Consider the following 17466-nt stretch of genomic DNA (forward strand, 5'->3'; position numbering starts at 1 on the left):
GAACTGGCTTGCCCACAGAAGGCAAAGAGTGATTGTAGCTGGGTCATATTCTGCATGGAGGCCAGTGACCAGTGGTGTGCCTCAGATATCTGTTCTGGAATCCCTACTCTTCGTGATTTTTATAAATGACCTGGATGAGGAAGTGGAGGGATGGGTAAGTAAGTTTGCTGATGACACAAAGGTTGGGGGTTTTGTGGATAGTGTGGAGGGCTGTTTACAGCGGGACATTGATAGGATGCAAAACTGGGCTGAGAAGTGGCAGATGGAGTTCAACCCAGATAAGTGTGAAGTGGTTCATTTTGGTAGGTCAAATATGATGGCAGAATATAGTATTAATGGCAAGACTCTTGGCGGTGTGGAGGATCAGAGGGATCTTGGGGTCCGAGTCCATAGGACACTCAAAGCAGGTTGACTCTGTGGTTAAGAAGGCATACGGTGTATTGGCCTTCATCAATCATGAAATTGAACTTAGGAGCCGAGAGGTAATGTTGCAGCTATATAGGACCCTGGTCAGACCCCACTTGGAGTACTGTGCTCAGTTCTGGTGGTCTCACTACAGGAAGGATGTGGAAACCATAGAAAGGGCGCAGAGGAGATTTACAAGGATGTTGCCTGGATTGGGGAGCATGCCTTATGAGAATAGGCTGAGTGAATTCGGCCTTTTCTCCTTGGAGCAACGGGGGATGAGAGGTGACTTGACAGAGTTGTATAAGATGATGAGAGGCATTGATCATGTGGATAGTCAGAGGCTTTTTCCCAAGGCTGAAATTGTTGCCACAAGAGGGCACAGGTTTAAGGTGCTGGGGAGCAGGTACAGAGGAGATGTCAGGGGTAATTTTTTTATGCAGAGAGTGGTGAGTGCGTGGAATGGGTTGTCGGCAATGGTGGTGGAGGCAGATACGATAGGGTCTTTTAAGAGACTTTTGGACAGGTACATGGAGCTTAAAAAAATAGAGGGCTATGGGTAACCCTAGGTAATTTCTAAGGTAAGGACTTGTTCGGCACAGCTTTGTGGGCCAAAGGGTCTGTATTGTGCTGTAGGTTTTCTATGTTTCTTTTATGTTTCTATATACCACTGTAGCAGACCATATCTCAAATAATGATGAATCAGACTACAGGAGGAATATAGAGAGCTTAGTGACATGGTGTCATGACTGTAACCTCGCCCTCAATGCCTACAAAATCAATAAGCTGGTCATTGACTTCAGGGAGGGGAGCACCTGCACATGCATAGGCACCAGTCTACATCTACAGTTTTGTTGAGAGAGTTAAGAGCTTCAAGTTCCTAGTTGTAAACATCACCAATAGCCTGCCCTGTTTGATCTCTTGGATAAGGCGGTTCATCAGTGCCTCTACTTCCTCAGGAGTCTAAAAGTATTTGCAATGTCCTGTTGACCTTTACCAATTTTTATCGATGCTTCCTATCTGGATGCATAACAGCTTGATATAGCAACTACTCTGCATGTGACAGCAAGAAACTGCAAAGAGTTGTGGTCACAGCTCAGCACGTCACAGGAAACAGACCCTCGCCCTCCCCATACACTCTGCCTAGACTTCAGTACAGTGGTCAGCATAATCAAAAGTCCCACCCACTCTCTTCTCCTCTCCTGTTGGACAGAAGATCAAAGGTCTGAAAACTTCTATCCTGCTGTTATCTGACTCATGAATGGACCTTGTATGATAAGATGGGGTCTTGACCTCACAATCTCCCTCATAGAGATCTTGTGCTTTGTTGCCCTTTCTCTGCTGCCTTCATTCTTTATTCTACATTGTTATTATTTTCCTTTGTTCTACCACAATGCATTGTGCAATGATTTGATCTGTATGAGCAGTATGCAAGATGAGTTTTTCACCCTATCTTGGCACAAGAGAGAATAATAAATCAGCCTGGTACACACTTCACTATATCAGCGGATGAATCAAAAATTGATAGTCATACTCACTTACACGAGTGTCACAGTAGTGTAGGGGCAGCGATGGTAGCGTAGTGGTTCACACAACGCTTTACAGTACAGGCGACTCGGGTTCAATTCCCGCCACTGCCTGTAAGGAGTTTGTACTTTCTCCCTGTGACTGCGAGGGTTTCCTCCGGGTGCTCTGGTTTCCTCCGGGTGCTCTGGTTTCCTCCCACATTCCAAAGACATACTGGTCGTTAGGTAAATTGTCCTGTGACTAGGCTAGGATTAAATCAGGCGACTGCTGGGTGGTGTGACTCAAAGGGCTGGAAAGGATTTTTACGCACTGTATGTCAATAAATAAATAAATTTTAATGCATTCCCACACAAGCATGGCATGTTTGACATAGATATCCTTTCTTCCAGAGAACTCTAATCACTTTTGTGTTACATCTATTGCTAGGTGATAGTGTATACAAAAGATAATAGGCTGGAAGTTTCTCCTCCCAGCACTGGAAAACAATGCTGTGCATTTTAAAACAGGCCTAATCCCGAATAAAGCAACACTATTTCTGTTTCTAGGCCTGGTAATGCATGAAATTGTGACCATAATCTTTCTGGTGATATTTATGTTTAGCTCTGGAAATAATTCCCAGGTTCCAGAGACACTGATCATGGTGCAACAGCTAGTATTCATCTCCAACGTGAACCGCAGCCTTACAAAAATCAAATCAAAAATGAATTGTAATCAAATTTAATTGTTGTTCAACCATACATGGATACAGTCGAATGAGACAGTGTTTCTCTAGGGCCAAGGTGCAAAAGCATACTCGTGCATTCAAAATAGTGAGAAAGGTTAAAAAAAAGAGCACAAGAAGACACATTTGTAGTCCAAGATCCCGAGTGACAAGTCCTGCAAATTGATGGTTGCTGGCAGTCCAGCCTGTAATTCCACTGAACTAACACCGGAGGGCCGCACAAACAGGAGAGGCAACTCGCCGTCCCCCACCCACCCCAACTGAGCATGGACTCCATCCTATAACGCAAGCCCACAGCTTGCAGCCTAATCCTTGCTACAACTGAGGAAACACCGCTGCCTCTCTCTCCACCAAACGGGAAGCAGGCCTGCAGCAATCAATGTCCAACAGAGTCTTCACGATCACAAAAGTTTACATTGCCTTCAAACCAACCTGAAGGCACGAACTCCGGTGCCTTCAAGTAGCAGGCAGCAGCATGGTCGGCACCCTGGTCAACCCTTTCAAACCCAATCCTGCTCCTCCTGTGGCTCGACTGGTGCCACTCGCCTCCCTTGGCCTGAGTGTCCAACTCACCTCCCTAGTTCTGACGGACCAACTCACCTCCCTCGGCCTAAGTGTCCGACTCGCCTCCCTCAGCCCGACTGACCAACTCACCTCCCTCAGCCCGAGGGACCAACTCACCTCCCTCAGCCTGAGTGTCCAACTCGCCTCCCTCGGCCCGACTGACCAACTCACCTCCCTCGGTCTGACGGACCAACTTACCTCCCTCAGCCTGACGGACCAACTCGCCTCCCTCGGCCTGAGTGTCCAACTCGCCTCCCTCGGCCTGACAGACTAACCTCACCTCCCTTGGTCTGAGTGTCCAACTCACCCCCCTCGGCCTGACGTTTAAACTCACCTCCCTCGGTCTGATGGACCAACTCACCTCCCTCGGCCTGAGTGTCCAACTCACCTCCCTCGGCCTGAGTGTCCAACTCACCTCCCTCGGCCTGTGTGTCCAACCCGCCTCTCTCGGTCTGACGGACCAACTCACCTCCCTCAGCCTGACGGACCAACTCGCCTCCCTCAGCCTGACTGTCCAACTCACCTCCCTCGGCCCGACAGACCAACTGGCCTCCCTCGGCCTTACTGTCCAACTCACCCCCTTCGGCCTGACGTTTAAATTCACCTCCCTCGGCCTGATGGACCAACTCACCTCCCTCAGCCTGACGGACCAACTCGCCTCCCTCAGCCTGACTGTCCAACTCACCTCCCTTGGCCTGACATTTAAACTCACCTCCCTTGGTCTGATGGACTAACTCGCCTCCCTCGGCCTGAGTGTCCAACTCACCTCCCTCGGCCTGACTGTCCAACTCACCTCCCTCAGCCTGAGGACCAACTCACCTCCCTCGTCCCGACGGACCAACTCACCTCCCTCGGCCCGACGGACCAACTCGCCTCCCTCGGCCTGAGTGTCTAACTCACCTCCCTCGGTCTGACGGACCAACTCGCCTCCCTCGGCCTGAGTGTCCAACTCGCCTCCCTCGGCCTGTGTGTCCAACTCGCCTCCCTCGGTCTGAGGACCAATGCCTCCCTCAGCCTGAGTATCCAACTCACCTCCCTCGGTCTGACGGACCAACTCATCCCCCTTGGCCCGACTGACCAACTCGCCTCCCTCGGCCTGAGTGTCCAACTCACCTCCCTCAGCCCGACGGACCAACTCGCCTCCCTCGGTCTGACGGACCAACTCACCTCCCTCGGCCTGAGTGTCCAACTCACCTCCCTCGGCCCGACGGACCAACTCACCTTCCTCGGCCTGAGTGTTCAACTCACCTCCCTCGGCCTGACTGTCCAACTCACCTCCCTCGGTCTGACGGACCAACTCACCTCCCTCGGTCTGACGGACCAACTCGCTTCCCTTGGCCAAACGGACTTTCTCTGAACCTCTGGCCGGCTCTTATGTCAGCCTGGCCGGCTACCCTGAACAATGAGCAGTTCACTGATGCAGTGGATCTGCTGTACGTGTAGTTACATGAGGCAAGATTAATCTCACTATGTATAAAAACACATTTAACAAAGGAAGAAGTACCTTTGGTAGGCCCCTGAGAGGCCACTGTATGTACACACGTCGCCATCTGTTTACTTACAGAACATTTGCCTCTCACTAGCCCTGCTTTCCTGAAACTGTAGGTTAAGATTCTGCAGATGCTGCAATCCAAAGTAACAAATAATCTGCTGGAGGAACTCAGCCGTTCAAGTAGCATCTGTGGAGAGAATGGATTGTCATTATTTTGGGTCAAACCATGCAGTGTTTTGATCTGAAGCATCACAATCATTCCTCTTTTTTTCCCTCCTGGGCACTGCTCAACCTGCTGAGTTCCTCCAGCAGGAGAAATATTGGTTGTTCCCTAAAACTGCGTTAGTTAAAGGGTCAACATTCAGAACACCATTTCTTTTTGTCAAGCTCTCTGCAGCCTCCCAATCAAAATTGACTTTCAATTATGAGTTGCCTCTTCTTGACTCAACACCTCTCTTAGTGGTTTGGAGCTGAGCCATGGGAGCTAGAAACAGCACAGACGGCCTTGTGAAAGAGGCATAGAGATGCTCTTCATCATCATACCCAGCCAGACTCTTCACCACTCTCTGCTCAGAGATGGATTTCACAAAGGAACAAAGTCTATATGGGCTTGGCTCTACTTTCTGAGATCTTCTGTGGCCGCACATTACACATGTGCCTGAACAGGATCACAATTAGCCTTAACCCCAGTCTCAGAGTCCTCCAAGGCTGCCACTGCTGATTTCTACAGCTTCTCGCAATCTTCTGCTCACTGTCTCATTAAGAAGGTCACCCCAAGCTCCATAAGTAAGGAAGGAAAGCCTTGTCTGTGTCTCCACCAACCAGCAGGGGCGGGCAGACCCATTGAAATGCAGGCCTTTACAGATGGCGCTCATACAATGAACTTTGAACTCTGAACTCCATTGGGACATCACCCTTTGACTGTCAGTTCAGCTACAGTCTTCCTGCATTCCCAGAGCAAGAGTTCGAGGTGGGTGAACCTCCAGCTGATAATTTGGTTAAGAGGTGCAGGCAGACATGGTCAATGGCCAGATCAGTATGAATGGCCAACTCCCAACAGCAGCAGCAATAGAATAATTGTTGGAGGTGACCAGGTCCTTTGATCTGTTTGAGCCAGCGGGTTTGGCTTTCCACTCAAGTCCTTCCTATGTGGGTGGGATCTCAGGAATTGGCTCCTAAATACATCGATCCTTTTAAACTTCTACAGAGAACAACTTGGTGTTATACAGTCTACAATTACAAGGAACTCTGTGTATTTATCCTACCTTTCATAATTCCTGCCTTAAATCTGTACCTTCCAGTCCCCCTAGGCCTTATTTTCAAGCCTCCTCCACTTCCTTGTTGGTTGATAGCTAACAAGTCGGGTACAGGCCGAATTGTGGTAATGGGCTCCAGGCTCCAGGGCCTATCAGAGTGACTAAAGCCGATTTGTGGACAAAGATTTAGGTAGCGGGCCAAATTGAACAGGTCAGGGTGTCCGAGCCTGAGGTGAGGAATGAGTTGTTTCAGCACACTGCTCCGCGACGTTTACTCAGCTCTGCACTGAACCCAAGGGTCTGGGGACTTCAGTACAAAACATTATTTACTTGCATGACTTGTTTTTTTTTCCTGCACATCGTGTGTCCGATGGTCTTATTGGGTTCTTCTTTGTTTTGTGGCTGCCTGTTAGGAGACAAATCTCAAAGTTGTATAACTTATACATATTTTGATAATGTACTTTGAACTTTTGAAGTGATAGTTATCTCTGACGTACATAAGAATTGAAATTACCTGGGAGCACCAGCCTTGGAAGGGGTCTGTGGAACCCATAGTCCTGTGGATACAGCTCTCCACTTACCTGAGCTTTCTGGAGTACTCTCCTTTTTTTCACCTACTTGTGAGTCAGCAGTCCTCACCAGCTGCTGGAAGATCGCTGAGTCCATTGTATAGTCCTCTGAGCCTGATGCCCTGGGTCATAGCTGCGAGGCTGGGTTCTGGTACCTGCAAGACACCAAAACCATCACAATGCAGCTTTAGACAGGGAAACCTGACAACACAATTCAAAGCTTTCTCTAGAAGATTTGATCTTCACAAGACTTACAAAAATAGCTTTTGGCTGTCACACAGCATAATTTTAAAGCCATTAAAACGTAGGAGAATGTCGTAGTTGATACGCTGCAGTTGAATGTGTATAACAATTCATGTTACTTTATCTTGTAAACTCCCACTTATTGCTCTTTGTTTACATCAAGTTGTCACAATCCGTATCCCCAAGATGCGTCATTTTCTCGTCTGCCAGGGACCCTGTTTCCTGTTACCTGAGCTGTAATGTCCAATTATAACATGTTCAATCCATTCAGTGGTGACTTGCTATGTTTAATGGATTAGAAAGCTCCAGCAGATGTTTGGTAATTATAATAACGGATAGGTTCCTGTTTGAAGGCTGCGAATTTAAAACTTTAACTTCAATTAATATTTGAATATTGATCTAATCGTTTCTTGTTGGTAATGCAAGCATCATTTTTAATCCAATGTCACAGTTTTAGTAACTCTTTTGGAACACACAAGCCAAATTGTTGAAATCCCAGGACAAAGTATAAGGTTGGCAATCTGTGGTACGTCAAAATAATAAGAGTTCCCTGTTACCTTGTTCTAATCAATTAACGAAGCTGGGATATCATTATGAATGAGCTTAGGCTTAAATTTAAGTGGGTTGGGCTCCTTAAAACATGAACTGCAGCTTTATTAGAGTAACTTCAATAGCTATAATGAGCAGAACAAATCACCATGACAACCATCCCACTGCAGTTCTAGATACTGACATCACCACAAGCCTCTACCCACCAATGGAACACGAGGCAGCAGATTTTCTCTCACACACACACAGACACAGACACAGACACAGACACAGAAACAGACACACACATTGATGTGACATAAATTCTTGCCATATCTCTTTCAGCAAGGTGTCTTCTGTTTTCAATAACCTAATACTAACTGGATGGTAGAAGGTTTGGTTCCCTTATTCCTCATTAATCCCAACAATGGACCTGTTTTGATATTAACCCACGGTTGCTTGCCTGTCTCAGGCATTTGGCCAATTTTGGTAAATAAATAGGAACTATAAACTTTAGCTACCATTTTGACCCTGAAGCTTTTAGGACAGGTACTATGCTGGTATCTCAGAAAACCATCCCTGTAACTCACTTCTGCCAGTTTAGACAGTCTGGTGTAATGCATCAGGAGAGCTGATTGGTGATCCACAGCCTACCTAGACTATATTACTAAAGTTTCAGCACAAAACCACTCTCATTCCATTGTTTCAAATGTGGCAACTGGCCAATGTTCAAAATCAACGCCATTACTTCGGTGTCCAGGTTTGGTCTGGAGTCTTAGCAATTTACAATAGTTACCGAGTCTCTGGGGGTGATTTTCCGGCAAACTTCAAGTTGTAGAAAAGAAACCAGGTTGCAAGATAACCATGCTGAAGACAGTTGGTTACGATGGGTACTGATCAACTGGGAGGGTGGTGATGGTGAACAGGGTGGGGGAGAGGGCGAGGAAATATTTTATGAAGGTTCGTACCTTAGTTTTTATTTATTTTATTCACTTGTTTTCTTAATTTATGCTTTCTTGTTTACAGCATGGGAACATTGTTGCCAAAGACATCATATATTATTCCATTCTCAAAGACTCCTTGATTGAAGATGCAATTGAGAGTCACCTGTATTGGTCCTTTGGGAGTCAAACCAGGTCAGGAATGCACATTCCCTTCCTTGGTGGGTGCTAGATGTTACAACAACTCGATTTTTATTCTCGGTCTATGATCTTAAATTGAATTCTTCAGCTGCTGCGCTTGGATTCCTGATTGTGTCAGGGACATATAACAGTGACTTAAACATTAGTTGTGCAAAAACACTAAAGTCTAATTTAAAAGAAACTGCAGATCTGAAACTGGGAAGAAAATTCCGGAAGTCTGTGGAAACAGGATGGAAGTAATGTTGCATGCCAAAGAACTCTTGTCAAATGAGTAGCCATCCAGTATTTGAGAGTGTGATACAGATGTTTCATTTTAAACCATATCTCAAACTAGCTGATCAACATTTTGGGTGTGCCGTGTTCTATGAAAGAAAAGGCTGGAAAAACTCAGCACATCGGTTTTACATTTCACAGATGCTGCCTCACCTGCTGACTGTTTCCAGTATTTTCTATTTTTGTTTCAGATTTCCAGCATACACAGTTTTTAAAAAAAAAAGTATTCTTCAGAGGTACTTCTTCCATGGTGGGTTACAATTGTGGAAAATTTACCCATCTTCCCCTCCCCCCTATTACCTCACAACCCTTGTTCACAAACAGTGCCCACGTGGTAGGCCTTACAAGCCGACTGCATACACAAATAGAGCACTTGGAAAGGAGGAGGATGGATTAATGAATGGGTGAACAGAGGCAACAGGAAAATAGAAACGCATTCCTTCGCACATTATTGGGGCTGCAAGGCAGAAAGGATTAGTGTTTTCCCTGTTCGTTTTCACCTTTTAGTCACCCAGTGGTCAGAATGTAAGGCTAGGCAAAAGGAAATAAACTGCTGGCCAAACTCAGATAGAGAAGAATGGAAAGTCAACATTTTGTGTCGAGACCCTTCATTTGGTGTGAAAGATGGTGGGGAGATAAAGGGGTGAGGGGAATGGGTGGGGCAAGAGCTGGTGGGCAGCAGGTGGGTGGAGGTGAGAAGAGGTGACAGGCCGTTGGAAAAAGGTAGAGTGAAAACAGGGATGGAGGGTGATAGCTGGAGGTAACAACAGTTATTAGATTGAACCTGATATGAAAGGAAGGTGGAGCATGAAACCAAATAAGGGCAGTGTGAGGCGGGTGGGAACAGCAGAGGAAGGGAGGAGTGTGCGGGTGATGGGCAGGTAGAGTGAGTGAAGGAGGGGAACGAAACAGGGGCTCTGAGGGTGGGGAATGGGGTGGGTGTAAGAGCAATAGGGTGGATTGGGGGAGAAGAGACTGAGAGGGGGAGCTGCTGGAGAAAGTGTCTGTGGAAGGGAAGGGACAAGTGAACCAGAGAGCCACATAGAGAGGGGTCCCTGCAGAAAGCATGAACGGGCAAAATATGGCTGCTGCTGAAATGTCATTTTAGCTGACAGAATTGTCAGAGAAAAGCTAGATGTTGTACATTTAATACATCAATAATATCTGAGTAATATTGTAAATATATTGTTTGATTAAGCATTCTTTGCTGTTTAAATAATTCAATATGGTTGTATGTATGAAGTACGTGAATGGCACACGTTATCATGCCACTGTGTCATACATGTGTGCCTCGCTAAAAGTAAAATTAAGAACGTACATCAGTTACCCCCTGACTCCGCATTTTCCTTTCTTTGAGTTTTTATGTGTTTGCGTTACAAGACATAACACTAGAGGACGCAGAGTGTCCAAAAATTATTCCCAGCGCTCCACTGCTAATGGAGAGGCAGTACAAAGAAACAGGTTGCAAGCTATGGCCCCATGCATCTTGGCTGGATGTGGAAAGTTAAATGCTCATTTGTACTGTTTGCTGAAAGTGGAAGTAACATTTTGAACTTCTTGATTAGCGGGCCTCAGAGACCTTGTTTACTAAAACCTTTACATCTGTTAGATACTCCTTTCATTAAACACCGACGAGGCTGTGTTGACTTTGGCACTCAGAAAGAATGTTTGGAATTATATTTGGGATTTTTCTCTTTCTCTTAGACAGTCACTAGGGATTGAAGATTTCTGGCATTTGCTTCAGTGTCATGGATTATGAGGTGGCTGATGTGGGACCTGCAGACTTTACTGTAAGTGGGCCAAGAAATGTTTGACGGGGCGGTTGGGTGGGTGGTCTGGAAAGCAGTGTGCTACTTCTGCCCATTCAGCTGCACCTCTGTGTGCTCACCGTGAATGGATCTATCTATTCACTTGCAAATGAGAAACTGGCTTGAAGTACCAAATCCTCACTCGTGGCTCCCTTGTTAAGGAAGAGGAAGTGCTTCATTTCCATTGATTGAGCAATTGTCTCTGGCGCAGTGACCTCCTCCTTCCTTTCTGTGAGCCTCTGGCTTTGGTTCACGTCAGAAACAGACATCTGTTCATTTTGTGCCTTCATGTCATCAGGGCAAGTAATCATTATCATAAAGCAGGAAACAATGCAGTGAACCTGTGGACAACAAATGCCAATGTGATAATGTGACCTGATATTTTAATAATATCGACCTTTTGGACAGATTCTTTGAATAATACCATTGGATTTTATTATCTCCTGCAGCAGTTTTAAAATCACCTCCAAAGATCAACTGTATTTCCTTGCTATGGCATTAAATTATTAGCATGAGTTTATGCTCAATTCTCTGGAGTAGGAAAAGAACCCACAAACTCCTCAGAACTTTGCCAAATTAGCGGTGGCTGATTAAAATCCTGTCAGCCGAGTTTGAAAGTCTGAAATTTAGTATGTGTTTACTGTTACCACTAATTTATACCCATGTACCGCACCGGATGGTCTCACCTACACAGTTACTCCACTAGTTAAGCACCTACTGTTTAAAAACTTCAGGGTGGAGCTTGTGTGGACTCTAGCTATTGATGAAAGGGAAGATTTAGCAAAATCCTTTGTTTTATTTGCTTTTGCTTCCCTCTTGCACATGGCTTTTACATTTGGTTTTGATTCATTAAAGCTAGAAATGAGGGTTGGCCATGTAACCTTTGGAAGCTGCTCAGCTACTCAACAAGATCAAGTCTTGTCCTCAGAACACCACTTTACTCTGAGACTCTAAATCCACAGATGTGTGAGTGGCTCAGGGTAGGAGTGGAGCTTTGAGGCTTTGGCTCAAGAGGCTTCGGCGAGCAGAGGCTGAGGACAAGCCTGCTCCCAATGAGGTAAGGCCGGGTACGTTCCTTTAATTAATTTAATTAACTTAGGGATAGATAATGGAGGCAGCAGTTAGGGCAGTTGAGTGCTCCGTTCGCAGTATGTGGGAAGACAGGGACAGCACAATTGTCCCTGATGACTACACCTGTAAAAGGTGCATCCAGCTGCAGCTCCTGACAAACCGAGTTAGGGAACTAGAGCTGGAGCTGGATGAACTTCGGATCATTCGTGAGGCAGAGGCAGAAATAGACAGGCGTCTCAGGGAGACAGTCACCCCTAAAAGTCAGGAGGCAGGTAGCTGGGTGACCGTCAGGAGAGGGAAGGGGAATAGACAGAATGAGCAGAGCACCCAATGTGGCCGTTCCCATCAACAGTAAGTATACCGTTTTGGATACTGCTGGTGGGGACGACCTACCAGGGGCAAGTTGTAGTGATCACATCTCTGGCACCAAGACTGGACCCTCAGCTCAGAGAGGAAGGAGGGAAGAGAGGAGAGCAGTAGTGATTGGGGATTCTATAGTTAGGGGAACAGATAAGAGATTCTGTGGGAGAGATCGAGAATCCTGGTTGGTCCGTTGCCTCCCTGGTGCCAGAGTCCACCGTATCTCGGATCGAGTTCTCCGTATTCTCAGGAGGGAGGATGAGCAGCCAGATGTCATGGTCCAATGATGTGGATAGGAAGGAGGAAGAGGTCCTGCAAAGAGAGTATAGGGAGTTAGGTGCAAAGTTGAAGGACAGGACCTCCAGGGTTGCAATCTCAGGATTGCTACCCGTGCCACGTGCTAGTGAGGCTAGAAATAGGAAGATAATGCAGCTAAATACGTGACTAAGGAGATGGTGCAGGAGGGAGGGCAACCAGAGTGTTAGAGCAGGTAGTGAGATGGAGGAGGATAAAGGTCATATGAGGACTGCATGTATAGACTGTAATCAAAGGTTTGTACGTGATAGAAATGTTCTCAGGTACATCTATTTCAATGCAAGGAGTATGGTAGGTAAGGCAGATGAGTTTAGGGTGTGGATTGACACGTGGGATTACACATTATTGCTATTAGTGAGACTTGGTTGCAGGAGGGGCAGGACTGGCAGCTTAATGTTCCAGGGTTCTGTTGTTTCAGACGTGATCGAAGGGGAGGGATGAAAGGGGGAGGAGTGGCATTACTAGTCAGGGAGAATATCACAGCTGTACTTAGACAGGACAGCCTGGAGGGCTTGTCTACAGAGGCCATATAGGTGGAGCTGAGGAACGGAAAAGGTGTGACCACACTAATAGGGTTGTATTATAGACCGCCCAATAGTCAGAGAGAATTGGAGGAGCATATCTGTAGAGAGATAACAGGCCGATGTAAGAAACAGAAAGTTGTAATAGTAAGGGATTTTAACTTTCCACATATTGACTGGGACTCCCACACTGTGAAAGGGCTAGATGGCTTGGAGTTTGTCAAATGTGTTCAGGAAAGTTTTTAAAATCAATATATAGAGGTACCAATGAGAGAGGATGCAATACTTGATCTCCTATTAGGGAACCAGACAGGTCAGGTGACAGAAGTATGTGTAGGCGAACATTTTGGGTCTGGTGACCATAATTTCATTAGTTTCAAGTTAATTATGGATAAAGATAGGTCTGGTCCTCGAGTTAAGGTTCTAAATTGGAGAAGGGCCAATTTTGTGGAAATGAGAAAGGATCTAGGGAGAGTGGATTGGGATAAGCTGTTTTCTGGCAAGGATGTGTTCAGTAAGTGGAAGGCCTTCAAAGGCGAAATTTTGAGACTGCAGAGTTTGCATGTTCCTGCCAGGATTAAAGGCAAAATTAACAGGCATAGGGAACCTTGGTTTTCAAGGAGTATTGGTGATCCGGTTGAAAAAAAGAGTGAGGTGTATAGCAGGTATAGGCAACAAGGAACAAATGAGGTACTTCAAGAGTATAGAAAATGTAAGAAAATACTAAAGAAGGAAATCAGGAAGGCAAAAAGAAGACATGAGGTTGCTTTGGCAGATAATGTGAAGGTAAACCTGAAGGGTTTCTACAAGTATGTTAAGAGTAAAAGCATAGTAAGGGACAAAATTGGTCCCTAGAAGATCAGAGTGGTCGTCTATGTGTGGAGCCTCACGAGATGGGGGAGATCTTAAAAGTTTTTTTGATCAGCATTTACTCAGGAAACTGGCATAGCATATATGGAAGGAAGGGAAACAAGTAGTAGTGTCATGGAACATATAGAGATTAAAGAGGAGGAGGCGCTCACTGCCTTACAGCGAATAAAGGTAGATAAATCCTTTGGGCCTGACATGATATTTCCTTGGACCTTGAGAGACACTAGCCTAGAAATTGCAGGGACCCTGGCAGAAATATTTAAAATGTCCTTAGCCACGGGTGCGGTGCCTGAGGATTGGAGGGTAGCTTATGTTGTTCTGTTGTTTAAAAAAGGCTCCAAAAGTAAACCAGGTAATTACAGGCCAGTGAGCCTGATGTCAGTAGTAAGAAAATTATTGGAAGGTGTTCTGAGAGATTGGATATACAAGTATTTGGACAGCCAAGGGCTGATTAAGGACAGTCAGCATGGCTTTGTGCGTGGTAGATCATGTTTAACGAATCCTGTAGAGTTTTTAGAGGAGGTTACCAAGAAAGTAGATGAAGGAGAGGCTATGGATGTTGTCTACAATGACTTTAGTAAGGCCTTTGACAAGGTCCCACGTGGGAGGTTATTTCAGAAAGTTCAGACACTAGGTATCCATGGAGAGGTTGTAAACTGGATTTGAATTTGGCTGTGTGGGAGAAGACAGAGAGTGGTGGTGGATGATTGCGTCTCAGACTGGAGGCCTGTGACTAGCAGTGTGCCTCAGGGATCTGTGCTGGGACCATTGTTGTTTGTTGTCTATATCAGTGATCTAGATGATAATGTGGTAAATTGGATCAGCAAGTTTGCTGATGACACTAAGATTGGAGGCGTTGTGGACAGGGAGGAAGGCTTTCAAAGCTTGCAGAGGTATCTGGACCAACTGTAAAAATGGGCCAGAAAATGGCAGATGGAATTTAATGCAGACAAGTGTGAGGTGTTGCATTTTGGAAGGACAAATCAAGGTAGGACATACACAGTAAATAGTAGGGCACTGAGGAGTGTGGAGGAACAAAGAGATCTGGGAGTTCAGGTACATAATTCCCTGAAAGTGGTGTCACAGGTAGACAGGGTTGTAAAGAAGGCTTTTAGCATCCTGGCATTCATAAATCAAAGTGTTGAGTATAGAAGTTGGGATGTTGTGGTGAGGTTGTATAAGACATTGGTGATGCCAAATTTGGAGTACTGTGTTGTGGTCACCTAGCTATAGGAATGTATTGAGTTGTGGTCACCTAGCTATAGGAATGTACTAAGTTGTGGTCACCTAGCTATAGGAAGGTGTCACGGTCCAGTCCACGGATTCCTCATTCCAGTTATTTCCTTTTCCCCGTGTTCTGTTCGGTGCCTTGATGAAGGCACCTGATCTTCATTTCGAACCGGCAGCATAAAAGGCTCTGGGTTACAGCTCCTCAGTGCTGGACAGTCATCAGAAGTTTGTTACCGGTAACCAGTCATCTCAGCAAGGTGGCTCTGCTCGTCTCGGGGCCGCCGAGAAGCGTGGATTCTAGTTGCTTCAGGCCATGGCCGCTTAGTGAATTCAGTGGTTTTCATGTCTAGTTGAATTGCCGGTCGTTTTGCTACTACTCCAAGTAAGATATGAATTCTGTCGTTTTCATGGCCAGCTGAGACTGGGTTGAGTTGGGAGCCTGCCGTCCGCTGATCCTGAGTCAAATCGAGAGCCTGTCGTGTGCAGATCCTGGGTTGAGTCGAGAGCCTGTCGTCCGCAGTTCCTGGGTTGAGTCAAGAGCCTGTCGTCCGCAGTTCCTGGGTTGAGTCGAGAGCCTGTCGTCCGCAGTTCCTGGGTTGAGTCGAGAGCCTGTCGTCCGCAGTTCCTGGGTTGAGTCGAGAGCCTGTCGTGTACTGATCCTGGGTCGAGTCGAGAGCCTGCTGTCCTAGTCCTTCCAGCTGACTAGGCCTGGCTATTTGCCGCTACTCCGAGTTGGGTATTCTATCTCTTCGTTGTCCAAGTCCTTCCAGCTGAGTAGATCTGGCCGTATGCCGCTACTACGAGTTGGGTAGAATGTCTCCTCGTTGTCCAAGTCCTTCAAGTCCAGGCTCGTGGTCCGTGTCCAAGTGCAGGCTCCAAGTCGTATCCAGTTCTAGGCTCCAAGCCGTGTTCCAGTTCCAGGCTCCGAGCCAAGTTCCAAGTATAGGCTGAATCCCAGTTAAGTTCCGAGTCCACGTCAAGATCCAAGTTCCGAGTCCATGTCAAGATCCAAGTTCCAAGTCCGAGTCAAGATTTGAGTTCTGCCCGAGTTCCAAGTCCAAGTCCAGGTCAAGTCCGAGTCCAAGTCAAGTCCAGGTTTCACCGGTTGGTTATCCAACGTTTACGTCCATGTTGACATTTTGTCCTCGCTCTCTGGCCTTCCTAGTAACTATCAATAAACACTGTTCTGTTTATACTACCTCTGTGTCTGTGTCTTGTGCTTGGGTCTGCTCCCATCCCAACACCTCCTTGTAACAGAAGGATATCAGTAAGATTGAAAGAGTGCAGAGAAGATTTACTAGGATGTTGCCGGGTCTTCAGGAGTTGAGTTACAGGGAAAGGTTGAACAGGTTAGGACTTTATTCCTTGGAGCATAGAAGAATGAGGGAAGATTTTATAGAGGTTTACAAAATTATGAGGGATACAGACAGAGTAAATGTGAGTAGGCTCTTTCCACTTAGATTAGGAGAGATAAATATGAGAGGACATGGCTTTAGGGTGAAAGAAGGATTTAGGGGGAACATTAGGGGGAACTTCTTCACTCAGAGAGTGGTGGGAATGTGGAATGAGCTGCCATCTGACGTGGTAAATGCTGGCTCACTCTTAAGTTTTAAGAATAAATTGGATAGATACATGGATGGGAAATGTCTGGAGGGTTATGGACTGGGTGCAGGTCAATGGGACTAACGGAATAAAGTTTCAGCACAGACTAGAAGGGCTGAATGGCCTGTTTTCTGTGCTGTAGTGTTCTATGGTTCTAACTCATTCCCATCCAGCTTTTTTAAAGTATGGGGATCCCAGTCAATATGAGAAAAGTTATAATTATCTACTCTCACAACCTTAGGTTTTTTGCATCAGTCTGCGACTTGTACAAATTTCTCCTCTAAATCCCGCAGACTATTGAGTGGTCTATAATATAATCCCATTAACTTGGTTTTATCTATCTTATTCTTCTGTTCTACCCTTAAACCGCCACTAGATAAGTTCTCCAGTCTGTCCTGTCTGAGTACTGCCAGGATATTTTCCCTAACTTGTGATGCCACTCCTCTCTCTTTAATCCCTTCCACTTCATCACGTTTAAATCAACACTGAGCTGCCAGTCCTGCTGCTCCTGCAATCAAGTCTCACTAATGGCATAATTCCACGTGCTGCTCACCCACCTTTCCTACAATACTCCCTGCATTGAAACATATATATAGTTCAGAACATTAGTCCTACCCAGCTCAGCCTTTTGATTCCTGACTTTGTCTGTAGGCTGAACAGCACCTTTCTCCACAGTCACTCCTCTATTTGTTCTGGAACTCTGGTTTTCATCCTCCTGAAATCCCAGATAAAATCCACCCTACCCCATGCAGCACTAGCAAACCTTCCCACTAGGATGTTAATTCCCCTCCATTTCCTGCTGTTTCTGGAGTCGTTACCACATGGCATAGGGAGCAGTCCTGAGATTGCAACCCAAGAGCTTTTGCCTTTTAATTTAGCACCTAAATCCCTGAACTCACTTTGCAGGACATCATCAGCGCTTTTACACGTGCGTTCAGTACCAGTGCACACCACAACCCCTAGTTGCTC

At 46.0% G+C, this 17466-nt stretch overlaps 1 long non-coding RNA gene across 1 annotated transcript; it reads left to right on the forward strand.

The window, feature by feature from the left end:
- The first annotated feature begins 10470 nt into the window (after window positions 1–10470).
- Window positions 10471–15429, forward strand: LOC140210854 (uncharacterized). Its single transcript, XR_011889310.1, has 3 exons — window positions 10471–10510; window positions 11491–11585; window positions 15311–15429. It is a non-coding gene; the product is annotated as an uncharacterized lncRNA (long non-coding RNA).
- Window positions 15430–17466: the final 2037 nt, after the last annotated feature.

Source organism: Mobula birostris, chromosome 16, assembly GCF_030028105.1.
Source record: "Mobula birostris isolate sMobBir1 chromosome 16, sMobBir1.hap1, whole genome shotgun sequence".
NCBI classification, from domain to species: Eukaryota; Metazoa; Chordata; class Chondrichthyes; order Myliobatiformes; family Myliobatidae; genus Mobula; species Mobula birostris.